At 38.1% G+C, this 15,671-nt stretch overlaps 1 pseudogene; it reads left to right on the forward strand.

Annotated features, from left to right (window-relative positions):
* The window catches only part of LOC118723007, a 66,820-nt pseudogene extending 59,532 nt beyond the window's left edge, over positions 1-7,288 (forward strand).
* The last annotated feature ends 8,383 nt before the right edge of the window (positions 7,289-15,671 follow it).

The raw sequence follows: 15,671 nt of genomic DNA on the forward strand, positions 1-15,671 counted from the left end.
GATGGTTCTTTGAAAGGATAAACAAGATTGATGAACCTCTAGCAAGGCTCATGAAGAAGTGAAAAGAGAGGACCCAATAAACAAAATCAGAAATGAAAGAGACAAAATAACAATAGACCCACATAAACACAAAGAATTGTTAAAAAAAATACTATGAAAAACGCTATTCCAATTAATTAAACAACCTAGAGGAATAGACATATTCCTAGAAAAGTACAACATTCCAAAATTCAATCATGAAGAATCTAAATATCTCAGTAGGTCAATAACTATAGAAGAAATTGAAGCAGTCATCAAAATGCATCCAGCAAACAAAAGTCCAGGGCAAGATAACTTTAAGGAAGAACTAAAACTTATCCTCCTCAGACTATTCCAAAATAAATTCAAGAGGAAGGAATACTTCTAAGATCCTTCTATGAAGCCAGTATCACCCTAATACCAAATACAGATAAAGACAACACAATGAAAGATAATTACAGGCCAATATCCTCAAGAATGTAGATGCCAAAATTCTTTAAAAAAAAATTCTAGCAAATCGGATCCAGCAGTACATCAGAAAGATCATACACCAAGATCAAGTAGGATTTATCCCAGGAAAGGCAAGAATGGAACAATATCCACAATTCAATAAACATGATACATTATATAAACAAACTGAGAGATAAAAATCACATAGTCATATCAATTGATGCAAAAAAAGCATTTGACAAAGTCCAACACTCTATCTGGATAAAAACTCTCAGCAAAGTTGGAATAAAAAAATCATACCTCACATAATAAAAGCCACATATGATAAACCCACAGCCAACATAATACTCAATGGACAAAAACTAAAACCATTTTTCCTAAGAACAGGAACAAGATAGGTATGCCCACTCTCACTACTCATGTTTGACATAGTACTGAAAGTACTAGCCATTGTTATTAGACAAGAAGAAGAAATAAAAGGTATCCAAATTGGAAAAGAAGAAGTAAAATTGTCTTTATTTTCAGATGATATGATGTTATACATAGAAAACCCTAAAGTCTCTATCAAAAAATTATTAGACTTAATAAATGAATTTGGCAATGTACAGGATACAAAATTAATGCCAAGAAATCTATGCAATTTCTATACACCAATAGTGAACTTATTGAATGAGAGACTAAAAAAGCAATCCCATTTACCATCACACCAAAAAAATTTAAGAGACCTAGGAATAAAGTTAACTAAGGAGGTAAAAATCCTATAGGTGAAAAACTACAGGAAACTGAAAAAAGAGGTAGAGGAAGTCATACAGAGATGGAAGAACATATTATGTTTATGGATTCCTAAAATCACCCTACCTAAAGCAATCTATAGATTCAATGCAGTCCCCATTAAAGTACCAATGGCCTATTTCAAAAACCTACAACGAACTTTCCAAAAATTTATCTGGAATAAAAAAATAAAAATAAAAAAGGACTCCAAATAGCAACAGCAATCTGAGAAAGAATAACAAATTAGGTGGGATCTCAATATCAGATATCAAGTTGTATTTCAAAGCCAATATTCTTAAAACAGCCTGATACTGTCACAAGAAGAGACATATAGACCAAAGGAATAGAATAAAGAATCTAGATATTGACCCAAATCACTATGCTCAATTAATATTTGACAAAGGAGGCATGGACATACTGTGTAATCAAGACAGTCTCTTCAATAAATAGTATTAGGAAAATTTGACAGATACATTTATAAAAATAAAACTAGACCACCAACTTACACCATACACAAAAATAACCACAAAATGGATAAAGGACTTAAACTAAGACAAGAAATTATAAAGATATTAGTAGAATACACAGGCAACAAATTCTCAGACATATGCGAAAGCAATTTCTTCACTAATACCACTCTTAGGGCAATGGCAACTAAAGAGAAAAATAAACAAATGGGACTACATTAAAATAAAAAGCTTTTTCACAGCAAAAGAAACCATTAATAGAGCAATAAGAAATTCCACCGCATCAAAATCTCTGCCTCCTCGACAACCATTGGCTCCTCATTCTTCACCCAGATTTGGTTCTGATTGGTCAATTTCCATGCCAGTCAATATCTCTGGGCCTGTCAAAAGGGCCTGATCAGAAAGGTGGGGCTGATCAGCAGTCCCAGTGGAGGCCTGGAGAGAAATGGAGTTATGGCTGCTGACCAGGCCCAGAGACAAAGAGAGAGGCAAGTGCTGATAAACAACTGCCACATATGGTGCTGATCAGACCCTGCTTCTCTCTTTAGGCCTCTCTCTGGACCTTATTCACAGCCCTCTCAGCAATCAATGCTGGGTCACCGAACTTGCAGCCTTAGCAATCAGTTCTGTGTCGCCACAGCAACCTAGTGCTGACTGCAGTACAGACTTCCAGCTGGCAGAGCCCCTGTTTGTTGTGGATGTGACAGACCCAGGGTTTTTATATATTTTGATTGCATGTTCTATGTATGTTTCCTCCCAGAGCCTGGGGATTTTGAGAGTGGGGTATATTTCTCATCTTTATTCCAAACACCTAGCATGGTGCCTGGAACAAAGCCTATAGGTGATATCAGTAAACATTGATTAAACAAATGCATTTCAGCCCAAATCTGCTTTCTTAGTATCTCAGTGAAAAACTATCATTCTCTAAAAATGTATGGTCTTGAACAATGGCATATTTTCAAAATATGCTTTCCAAATGCAGAAACTAAAAAATGCTTGTTTATATCACAATTTTTAGATACTATAATTTGTGCAGAACCTCTAAAGTTGGTAATAAATACATTTAAGATGAAATTCAATAATGATATACTGCTATGCACCCATTAGCAGTAAAAAATAACTCTGACAATACCTACTGGGGTTCCCAAATATCACTGATGTGAATGAAAAATTATACATCCTCTTTAGAAAAGTTTGTCAGCTTCTTACATATTTTAGCATATATTTATCATGTGACACATATATTCCACTCATAGATAGCTACATAAGACAAATGAAAACTTATTTTCACACAAATCTTGTATACTAATGATTAGAGCAGCCTCTTTTATATCCAAGAACTAGAACAACCCAAATGACCTTCAAGTCGTAAATACATAAGCAAACTGTGGCCCATTCTTTAAACGAAATGCTGCTCAATGATCCAGATAACAGTATGAATTAGTCTCAGTGCATTATATTGAACAAAAAAGCCTGCCACTAAAGCCACATATTCAATGATTTCATGTGTATGATTATTAGTTTTCTATTATTACCTAACATTACCACAAAATCAGCAACTTATACTTATCTGTATGTCAGAAGTCCAGGGCAGGATCAGTTGATCTCTAGTTAGGATTTCACAGGATAAAACATGATGACATCTGGAATGGGCTCTACTGGACATTCTAGAGATCAACTTCCAAAATCATTCAGGTTATTGGCATATTTTAGTTCCTTGTGGTTGTGTTCAGATGTTCGGCTCCCTGCTGCCTGTCAGTAAGGGATTGCCCTCTGCTCTTTCAGGTGACCCTCCTCCAACAGCAAGCAGCAGAGGTACTTGAATCAATTTCCTTCCTGCTTCATATCTCTGATTTCCTTTTCTGTTATCAGTTGCCAGAAATTCTTTGCTTTCAAAGGGTTTACATGATTATGTCCTCCCATATTACGTAGCATAAGGAGTTTTTATGACCAGTGGAGATGCCATCTTAAAATTGTGCCTCACACAACTTTCTGAAAAAGGCAAAACTATAGGGAAATAAAGCAGATGTATTATTGCCAATGGTTAGATTCAGGGGCAGGGCTGACTAATAAGGGACAAAGGGGACAGTGAGAGAAATTTTGGGAGGGTGGAAGGAAACGTTCCATATATTGACTTTTTTGGTAGCCACATGACTTTCTGAAGTTCTCAATACTCTTACAACTGTACACCAACAATAGTGAATTCTACTGTTCCTTTATTAAAATAAGTTGAAAAAGAAAAACATAGACCAAATTTTAAGACACCTCTTCCTTCTAAGACTGAGCCACCTTAAATATCATTCTAAGTAAATTTGAACCTTGGTTCTTTCTATTCTTGATCATCTTGGTTAGAGTCTAAAGGACAGACAAATTTGTAACAATATATTTTCATTAGAAAAGATAGATGCAGCCGAAATCGGTTTGGCTCAGTGGATAGAGCGTTGGCCTGCGGACTGAAGGGTCCCAGGTTCAATTCCGGTCAAGGCATGTACATTGGTTGCAGGCACATCCCCAGTGGGTTGTGTGCAGGAGGCAGCTGATCGATGTTTCTCCTGGATGTTTCTAACTTTATCCCTTTCCCTTCCTCTCTGTAAAAATTCAATAAAATATTTTTTAAAACGTTAGATGCAAATAGCAGAGTCCTTCAATAATACATTTCCATTCTAGCTCACATTTTTATTAGAAATTCTTATTCAACTTTCAAAGCTCTCAAATAAGCCTTTCCCTCTACTCCAATTCCTGATTGTTCTCTGCTATCAACATCATAAACACTTGATTTTATGTCATTTGTTATTCGAACTTCATCTTCTTCCCTATTTTGGATAATTATACCTTCAGAGTATAAACCCTGAAGTCATACTAACTATTCTTCCTTTCTAATCTCCATGTCAAATCACTGTTCAGGTCTTATCCACTCTTACAAAGAAATGCCTTCCATGTTCATTGCACTCTCAGCTCTTCCCACCTTATTCATTCAGGAATTCATTGCTTGATTAAATAATACTGTAAAAATCCCCTTTTTCTTTATATTTTTCATTTTCAATATTTTATTTTTCTGTTACTTATTTAAGCATTCTAAAAATTTAATTTCTTAGCAGAGACCGGCTTGGCTCAATGGATAGAGGGTCGGCTTGGGGACTGAAGAGTCCCGGGTTCGATTCCAGTCAAGGGCATGTACCTTGGTTGCGGGCATATCCCCAGTAGGGGGTGTGCAAGAGGCAGCTGATCGATGACTCTCATCAATGTTTCTAACTCTCTATCTCTCTCCCTTCCTCTCTGTATAAAATCAATAAAATTTATTTTAAAAATAAAATAAAATAAAAATTCAATTACTTAATTTTCTTCCTCACAAATTCCAATATCATCCCTCACACACTTTCCCAATTGAATAAAGTTTAAGTCTTCTAATCCTGGCATTTATGACTCTTCCAAGTCTGGCTGAAGCCTTCCTTTTTAGTTTTTTTTTTTTTTAGTTTTTTTTGTTGTTGTTGTTCTTTTGTTTGTTTTTTGCTGTTTTTATTCATAAGATTTTACTAAATCCATGCCTCCAATGTTTTTACTATATCCATGCTGATCCCTCAATCTGGAATAACATGTCTCTTATTATAATTTTCTACCATATTTTCAAGGCTGAGATGAAAAGGAATTCCTTCTAAGTTCTTAGTGCCTCACCTTTCTCAACCAAAAAGGAATCTCTTTTTCTCTCAATATTCACAGACTATGTATTGTAGATAGGTTTGTAGGTAGGTAGGTAGGTAGATGATAGCTAGCTAGATATGAGGAAAGAGAGAGAGAGAGAGAGAGAGAGAGAGAGAGAGAGAGAGAGAGAGAGAGAGAAAGAGAGAGTAGTAAGCCTTACAGGGGTCCTCAAACTTTTTAAAGTGGGGGCCAGATCACGGTCCCTCAGAGAGCTGGAGGGCCGGACTATATGAACTACTAATTCCTACTGTAACACCTCGGCTGCGCTCACTGCCCAAAAAACCTGGCGGGCCAAATCAGACTCCTCTGCGGGCCGCATGTGGCCCGCGGGCAGTAGTTTGAAGATGCCTGAAGAAATGAGCTCAGGAAACAATTTACAGAGGCAAAAGAAGGACCCTTAAGAAGGGGCACGGGCTGTTCCATAAGGAAAGCCTCAATGTTTTCTTTAGTATCTTAATCACACTCCATATTCCAATTTTAATATGATACATAATGAGATTATATATTACATTAAAATTTTGTGCTTGTCTTATTTCTCCTTATTCATCTTGAAGTTCCCTACATTCTTTGGAAATAAAATTAGGTAAGGAAATTGAACCTGCTGCCTTACCCACAGCCTAAGGCCCGATACTGAGCGCAGTTGACTGTCACAGCATTGCTATGTGGTTCCTTTGCTTTTGGTGTCCCTGAGATAGAATGTGGGGAGGTCATGGTGGGGGTCAGTGCCACCCCAGAGACAACCACCCTCTCCCCAGCAAATAGTCCCCGCCTGCAGAAGAAGGCAGCCTCATGCTCAGTTGGCCCGGTTCGGAAGCCACCATCCTGACCATGAGGTCTGCCGGGCTGTAAACTAGATGCTACCTATGATTACACAGACCCACAAGGGGGAAAACTCTGGAGAAGCCATCATTCAGACATCTCTTCCTTCTGGTGCCATGGAAGAGTAGTCCCATGGTCCCACTTGGCTGCCAAACACCTCCAAAATGCAGTGCTGGTGTCCTATGTGAGGATTATAGAAGAGATATTGGTGTTCAGTTTAATTTTTGCAAAGACAGGTTTGAAGAACATATAAATTACGGTGGACAATCTGTGCTTCCTCTGGGTATAAAACAAGATTGTTAATATCTGAAAATACTCTGTCTAACTGGCCATACCAAATCCTTGCAACTGGACTTCAGGACTCATGCTAATAACATTCAAATTGACAAAACCAGGCCTCTGTGGCACATCTATTTCCTGTGTGAATTTAAAGGAATTCAGGAACACTTTGATCTTAAAAACCAAAACTGGAATGAATTGCTTGGCTGACAGAATCTACCCACTCAGTCCTAGCCTCTCCTGCTGCAATGCTTTGGTCTGTCGTGCTGACTTAGGGACACTCACAGTTTCGGAATTAACCTATCCAAGGTGGAACTTGCAGAAACCTGTACCAAGAGTAAGTGTTATACTCTCACCGAAGGAGGAGGGATGGACCAGGCTATAATTTTTTGTAGAAGAAGGAACTGCCAAATTGATAGAGTTTAGTCCTTGGAGGGAAACTAATATGAAACTCCCAAGTGGAGCAGTGTTTGTGATTGTTATCAATTGTGTGAAAATGAATAAGGCAGAAACATCCCATTTTAAAATCAGAGAGGTTGTCTGCTGGCCTCAAAGCTTCTGGCTAAGTACAAAAGCTTGCAATGGGATAAAGTATGGCAGCTAGGGGAGGTACAAACCAACCTAGGATTTAGTTTGGAAGAAATGCTGTTGATCACAGATGATACTCTTCACTATAACCTGATAGCTCTGAGGAGGTCTGAAGGTGTCCAAGAATCAGCCTCCCCAAGCTGCTCAGTTTTCTAGCAAGTGGGCGTGAAGCTCATTACCAGAAGAGCGAAGCCTAGGGCCTGAGAAACACTTTGTTTGCTACTAAATCTGGATGTGGGGTGGTGTTCTCCTCTGAGGCCTTAATAATGTAGGAGAAATTCAGAGAAACAATTTAGGGCAGTTAGGAACTTGTAGGACTGCTTATGCCAAAATAAAGTAACCCTTTCTGTTTTGTAATATAATGAACAGTTACTGTTATTAAGATGTGGTTCTAAAGAAATGGTTGAAAGCTCTATATGCTTCATAATAATTATTTTCCATCTTAAATTATATTTTCTATCAATAAAAGCCAAAATTATGGTTGGACAGGTACCTTAAGAATGATTTAGTGGATTTACTGATTCAAGATTTTAAAAGATGAATTGTAAAATTCACTCAATATTGACCTAATAGGTTGGACTTGAATTAAACACACTGCTATAATTAAATTTAAAAAAAGAAAGAATTATTGAATGGATTAAAGTATTAACTTATAGATAATGAGTTATTTTACAACTACTATTCCCTGGTAGAAACAGAAAGGATAACTTCCAAAGTGGACTAAATTGTTAAGGTTTGACTGAAAAGAGAGGAGAGATATCTCTCTGTTTCACAGTGAATGGCTTATCAGAGATTAAGAATATACAGTATATCCACATAGAGGGACTTGGAGAACACCATGAACTCAGACAGTGGGCTGATGAGTGACAGGGGCAGGTGGTTAATGGGGGGCTGGAGGAGGTCAATAGGGAAAAGAAAGAGACATGTAATATTTTCAACAGTAAAGATTTTTTAAAAATATATTTTATTGATTTTTTACAGAGAGGAAGGGAGAGAGATAGTTAGAAACATCGATGAGAGAGAAACATCAACCAGCTGCCTCTTGCACACCCCCTATCGGGGATGTGCCCGCAACCAACGTACATGCCCCTGACCGGAACTGAACCTGGGACCCTTCAGTCCACAGACCGACGCTCTACCACTGAGCCAAACAGGGTTTCGGCAACAGTAAAGATTTTAAATTTAAAATTTTATTTAAAACAAAAGCATATAGGAGAGACAAAATGGTGGTGGAATAGGTCACTGCATGACCAGTGAAATGCCACCCTGGGGATGAGGTCCCACCCTACAATTGTCCTTTGCTAGACATCCGGGGCTTTCTGCCCTGGTGACATTCTGTTCTTTCTGCACTGGTGACCTTCTGTCCCTGGCCCATGGTACTTATTCTATTTCTGTCTGTCTAACTGCCTTTCACAAAGATGCTGCCTTCAGTGAATCACATTTGAGAAATCAACCTGGAAAGAATTATAATCCTGATGTCTATGCTACCTTCATGAAAACACAACCATATACAAAACAACCTAACAAATATGGTGGGAAGGAAGATGGTGACCAGCAGGAAAGTAGGGAGGAAGAGAATGTTAGGAAGAAATAGAGGAGTATGTGGATGTGTGTGGTGTGTGTATGTGTATGAGCTAGGGACAGTTAGATTCTGCAGGTCTTCCAAGGGGCTGCCAAACTGGGCAGCCTTAGATAGCAGAGCCCTGCTCTCAACGTGGATACTGTGGGGCAGCCAGTGTGGGCACAGAGACCACGCCATCTTGAGAACAGAACTGCTTGAGACTAGGACCCTGGCTTCAGCAACACCCAGTCTGGTCTCAGATGCAAACTAGGACCCTGCAGTCACTGGGAACAGAGACCTGAGACCATAGCTGCAGATCCACAGACAACAAAAATCCAGGCAACCCGGTGACAGAATTATGTGAGTTACAGCACCTATTGCTCTCCTTGCAGGCTCCTGGACAGTGCCATAGTAACTGATAGACCTGCCCCTCACAAGAGCCACAGCACAGTTTCAGAAATATGAACCTGGGAGCACATGGACACTGGGAATCTGTTCCCGGCAGCTCTGTTACAGGAATTTGAGCCTGGGAACGCATGGTCACTGGGATTTTGTCCTCTGCAGTGCTACTACAGGAATTGCAGCCTGGGAGCACATGGACACTGGGAATCTGTTCCCTGTATCTCTGTTACAGGAATTTGAGCCTGGGAATGTGGGGACACTGGGAATCTGTTCCCCATATCTCTGTTACAGGAATTTGAGCCTGGGAATGTGGGGTCACTGGGAATCTGTTCCCCGAAAAGCAATCAAGCGACCAAACCCAAAGTCCATGCAGGGCGACAGTGCCACCTGACTTCGATTTGGGGCAAGCGCACATGGAAGTCTGTTTTCCACCGTGCAAGAGTGGACCGCCTGCCAACACAGTACTACTGTGCAACCCTGTCCCCCAAGCAGACCAGGACCCTGGTTCTCTAGGCAGGAGGCAGAGTGACTTGACTCTGTTTCTTATCACAGGCACCTGGGATCCCTAAATCCCAGTGCATTCACCCTAAGAGCCAATGACTCAAATTCTTGGTGCATGCACACATAGGGACCCTGATGAGACTGCATGAAGCAACAGAGACTCTGATACTCAATTCTTGGTGCAGGCAGAGAGGAACTCTGACTCCTGCCATGCTCTCAGGGGCTCTAACTGTCGGCATATGCCAGTGAGGTCTCTGTTTCAGCACGGTGCAGGTGGGATCTTTGATTCTAGGTGTGCACACAAGACCCCACTGAGCACTGGTAATGCTGACTTTGGGAAAGATGTGTTCCCATCAACCCATGCAGCCACACATCTGAGTGTTGGAGCTCTTCAGTGACACTCGGGTGGTGCAAAGCTCCCACTGCACAAAGCCAAGGCCCATGCAACTCAATGTTTGGACCTTCTGGTGATAGTCAGAATGGGGAGACAACACAATCCTTAGAGGAAAGAAAATGAGGAGTCACAAAATAAAGAAATTAGTGAAACTGGAGCATGCAACATGACAGGAAAAGAATTCAGAGTAATGGTTGTACAATTCATTCACCGGATGGATGAAAAAATCAACAACCTATACAAGAATCAGGAAGAAATGAAAAGCTTCAGTAAAATATAGCTACAGTAAAAACACCATGGAAGGTTTCAACAAGACTAGAAGAAGCAGAGGACCGAGTTAGTGAGTTAGAAGATAAGATGGAGAAACAAGCTCAATCTAAACAGCAACAGGAGAAAAACATTAAAATGTAGGGGGAGAGCTTAAGGGAGCTTTAAGACAACACAAAATGAAGTAACATACATATAATATGGCTGCCAGAAAAACAAGAAGAGCAGCAAGGATTAGAAAATCCATTTAAAGAAATAATGACAGAAAACTTCCCAGATATGGGGAAGAAAAAAGTTACACAAGTAAGAGAGTCCTAAGTAAGATGAATCCAAAAAGATACACACCAAGACATGTCATAATTAAAATGGCAAATGTTCATGACAATAGAGAATCTTAAAGACTGCAAGAGCGGACAGAGAATCACCTACAAAGAATCTCCCTCATATTATCAAATGATTTCTCAACAGAAATACATCAAGCTATAAGGGAATGGAAAGAGGTATACAAAGTATTGCAAAGTGAAGGACTGAATCCAAAACTCTATCCAGCAGGATTATCAATCAAAATTGAAGGGGAAATCAGGAGCTATGCAGACAAAAAAACATTAAGGGAGTTTATCACTACCAAGCCAGCAATGCAAGAAATGCTAAAGGGAATGCTATAAAAAGAAGAAATAAAAAGATAATAAAGAACACAAGCACAAAAATAAAAATGACTTTAAAAAAAGTACCTTTGAATAATAAAACAAATACAATGGACTAAATGCTCCAATCAAAAGACATCAGGTTGCTGAATGGATATAAAAACATTACCCAACTCAGAATCAGAACAAGGGACTCACACTGACTGAAAGTGAATGGATGGAAAAAAATATCTTTCAGGCAAATGGAAAAAATAAAAAAGATGGGGTAGCAATACTTATATCTGACAAAATAGACCTCAAAGTGAAGGCCATAATAAGAGATAAGAAAGGCTGCAGCCATGGAGCAAGCAGGAGGCTTGGATTTCCCCTGCAATGGAGGAAGCCAAGTTTCCTGCACACCCTGGCCAGCCCAGACCTCTGCTCAAAGCTACAAAGTTTCAATTATAGAAGATAAATAAATCCCAGATACAAGGGCCTCTACTTGGGTCACTGGGAGGGCATGGCCAGCCTGCAAACCACCACAGGCCCTTGCCTAGGCCACCCCACACCCCAAGGGAACCCTCCACCCTGATCCAGGACACCCTTCAGGGCAAATCAGCTGGCCCCTACTCGTGCAGCAGGCCTCCATCTTATCTAATAAAAGAGTAATATGCAAATTTACCTCCACTCCAACATCCAAGATGACTGACCTATGTGGACAGAGGATGGCCATGACAAGATGGCCAGCACTGGAGGGCAGTTGGAAGGGACCAGTCTGTAAGGGAGGGCAGTTGGGGGCAATCAGGCCATCAGGGGAGGGGGCAGTTGTGAGGGACCAGGCCAGCAAGGGAGAGCAGTTGAGGGCAATCAAGCCTGCAGGGGAGGGCAATTAGGGTGACCAGGCCTGCAGGGGAGGGCAGTTAGGGGCAATCAGGCTGGCAGGACTGTAGTTAGGCATCAATCAGGCTGGAAGGGGAATGGTTAGGGGGTGATCAGTCTGGCAGGCAGAAGTGGTTAGGGGTAGTTGAGCAGTTGGGAGCTACTAGTCCTGGATTGTGAGAGGGATCAGGCCTAAACAAGCAGTTGGACATCGCTCTTGGGGTCCCAGATTGGAGAGGCTGCAGGCTGGGCTGAGGGACAACCCCCCATGCATGAGTTTCATGCACTAGCCCTCTGTTTATTTAATAATGCTTGTGTTATATTTAACTGTGTCTGACGCTAAGAAACTATGGATAATTAAACAGTGTGTATTTTTAGATATTTGTCTTCCAATCTAATATAGAACTGGTATTATTTTCTGATATAAAGACTTTCTAGCTTGATTTCAGGTTAGCTTTTAACTTTGAAGTCCTAGCAGTTGCTCATGACTTCAGTCAAAGACAAATACAAGGTGATTCCACAGATTTTGGTCTGGGTTGCTGTTGAAAAAATTCATACAAGTTTTCTTGTCTTTCATAGATCCTATCAAATAACAAGATTTTTTCATATTCAGACCTTCAATAAATTTCCAAATCAAGATCTAGATTGTTACCAGTTTGGCCTCAGAGAGTTAATGAGTAAAAAATTAGGACTGACATTGCAACAAAAAGAAAATATGCCTTGTTAAATTATCTATTTTGCCTCCAAACTCTTTTTGTTATATATATGGTTCTAGTGGGAATAATTGCCATGTTCAATGTCATCTTTGAACCAACATTTTTTTCTATGCATGAACTAATCATTATATGTTCTACAAATTCACTGATATATTGTGAGCATTTAAGATATGTTTAATGATTAAACAAGGGCAACTAAGGAACTACACCCTGGTTTCCTGTATGTATTCTAATCTAGAGTGAAGTTCTGCTATGACAAAGGAGGACAAATCACTTCAGTTACTGCAATATTAAAGCCTATCACACCTCCTGTATTACTTATTGGAGATATTTACATTCTATTTTGTTTAGGAAAACATTTGGAATACAATCTAGTTTTTCTGGAATGTTACATCTCAAATTGCAGGACTTTAGACTTTGGCTAGTGCATATATAGTGAAATTCTGAGAGGGTTTAGAAAATTAAACTTGTATTTCATTATCACAGTATGTTTTTAGAAACAAGATTCTAGAAGCATTGTTGGAAAAATGGCCACCTTCAAGAAATATATCAAATTCAGACTACTATGTTATCATTTTTCTTTCATAGAAAAAATATTTTCATATTTAACTTGACACAAATAACAGACTCATGCATCTTAGAGGTGGGAGAATATTAAACATTTTGCAGCTCAACTGTGGGACCTGACATTTCCAGATGATTTACTTAAGCAACTTTGCCATTATTAAAGCTGTAGATGCAGAGATTCATATTCATATTTTTAAAAGCCAATATGATCAGATAAAAAAGGATTCTATGACAGATAAAATAAAAGATGGAGGGAAGAGACAAAAAAAATTACAAAAAAAGTCAAAGAGATCTCCCCATTCCCCTTTAAGAAGGTTTTACTTTATCTAAAGAGTAAAGCAAATGCTTTTAGATCCAAGGGTACATGGTTCAAATCTCAGCAGGGGTAGATTTCTCAAAAACGAAAAAGGCACTCTCCCTATTAAAGAAACTGACTTAATACAGTTATGTGGACCATTACTGTACAGAATGGGAATTCACAAATTATTTCATAAATGGGGTCTTTTTGTAAATGTACAGTAATTCTTGGAAAATCCTTTTAAAATAAAGAAAGGGGAAAATGGGGCAAGGATTGAAGATCCCATGATTTGAGCCTTTAATAACTATTGGTGAATTAGATAGAGCCACCTGCAGTAACACAGCAGACCTGGTCCTCCTGCCAGTGATCTGAAAAAGCATTCTTCAAGATAAAAGCTTAATATTTGTGCAGACCTCAGATGCATAGAAAAAAAAGTACTGAGCAAAATACTATACATTGGCCTCAATGCTGAAACTCAAAATGCATGGTCTCCATGGAACTTCATTTAAACAGGAAGTAATACTCAAACAGTTCATCATAAAGACAATATTTTGCTTGAGATTCCCACACAAAGACATTGTTGTGTAAATTTTCACATGACACCATGATTTGCTGAAAATTATACTTAGCAGTGAAACTATAAAATACATGTGGTAAACATTCTATCTGATCCACCTTAAAGGGGAACTCTTGAGGAAATTGATAGAAGTCTATTTCTACATAAACTTATATGTACAGAGCAATCCTTGATCTAGGTTCAACATTTTTGTGATAGTTTATATTAATGTCCCTGAGAACATCATTGAGGCTTGAACACTAACTTTTAAAAATACCTCTTCTTCACCCAGCTTTATGATATAGAATTCTCTGGTACTACTAGAGTCTAAAGAATTGTAAATATGGGCCAAGATTCCAAAATATGGGTGATCCAAATATCAGTATTCCTTTCAGAAGTAAAATGTATTTCTTACAGAATAAATATGAGTACTGGATCAATATTTCAGGTAGAGAAGATAATTTATTTAAGGCCTAAAGTTCACTCCTATGATATCTAGAATTTTATAATAAACATTCTATCTGTATTATATTAGCTTCAAGTGAAAACAAAAGAAATGAAATTTAAAAGCTCAAACTGATTTTTAAAAAAGAAGTAGATAGTTTACATGATTAATAATTAATAATTAATAATAATTAGCTTGAAAACACAACTAGGTTCAGAAATTCAATATATGACATCAGAGGTCAGTCTATTCTCTCTGCCGCTCAGGTCTTCTCTTTAGGTTAGCTCCTCTCTCAGACGGGTACCTCTCTCAGACCCACAACAAGGCTGCTGGCACCTCTAGGATTATACACATTTTCATAAATACATATCCTGTAGAAACAGCTATTTCCTACAATGTTTTAAATTAAAATCTTCCCTCAGAAACTCAAGAAAACTCAATTATTATTTCATTGAATTGATCTATATGTAAATAGTAGGGATTTCCTTGGATTTTAGCCAGGTGATACAACAGAAAAACATACATGTATATTTCCTATGAGTTTAAACAAACAAAAGAATAACTGTTGGTTTAAAATATCATCTGCCTAAAAGCTATTGACTCAATAAATTCTGACATGAAAACAGTATATCCAGTGGTACACATATGAACACACACACACACACACACACACACATCAAAATTGTATAGTTTTGGAAACTAATACTGATACTAAGACTGAATAATATATTGTCAGAATATGGAACAATTTTAAGTGAATATAAAGCTATTGAATCCTGCTAAAAAAATGTAATCTTTGTAACATAAGAAAAGATAGGAGAAACATAGTCAATTCTCAATAAATATTGAATAAATAAAGTAATTAGAATAAAAACAAGGTAGTATGTCATGGAAGCTGACAGAAGAAATTGTTTCAATAAAGACAAAGAAATAAAATATAGTTAATATTCTGAGTGTATTAAAAGTGACAGTGAGTTTTGGAAGCTCAGAAAAAAACGGATAAAAGGTAAAATTCAATATTAATGACCACTTAGTTATAGTTTGAAATATTTGAAATTTGAGATCCATAAAATTATTCATACAACAATTTAATAAATAATTATATATTGAGTATACACTATATATCTGATATGATGATAATTAATTTTAATATATGAAATTAGGTATCTGTTTATCATATTTCTATTGAAAACAACAAGCAAGGGAAAGCAGAAATAAGTAGAATAGAATAAACTCAAGACAGGTGGGGAGAATTGAGAGATTAAGCTGAATCATACCAAGTAGTGTATGTGTGGTCAGGAATAACTTAGGAAATTAACCAAATGGCTCAAAAAGAGAGCTAACCATTTTCTTTTCACACTAGGAAATTAG

This window comes from Pipistrellus kuhlii, unplaced genomic scaffold (genome assembly GCF_014108245.1).
Source record: "Pipistrellus kuhlii isolate mPipKuh1 unplaced genomic scaffold, mPipKuh1.p scaffold_m20_p_2, whole genome shotgun sequence".
Taxonomy (NCBI): Eukaryota; Metazoa; Chordata; class Mammalia; order Chiroptera; family Vespertilionidae; genus Pipistrellus; species Pipistrellus kuhlii.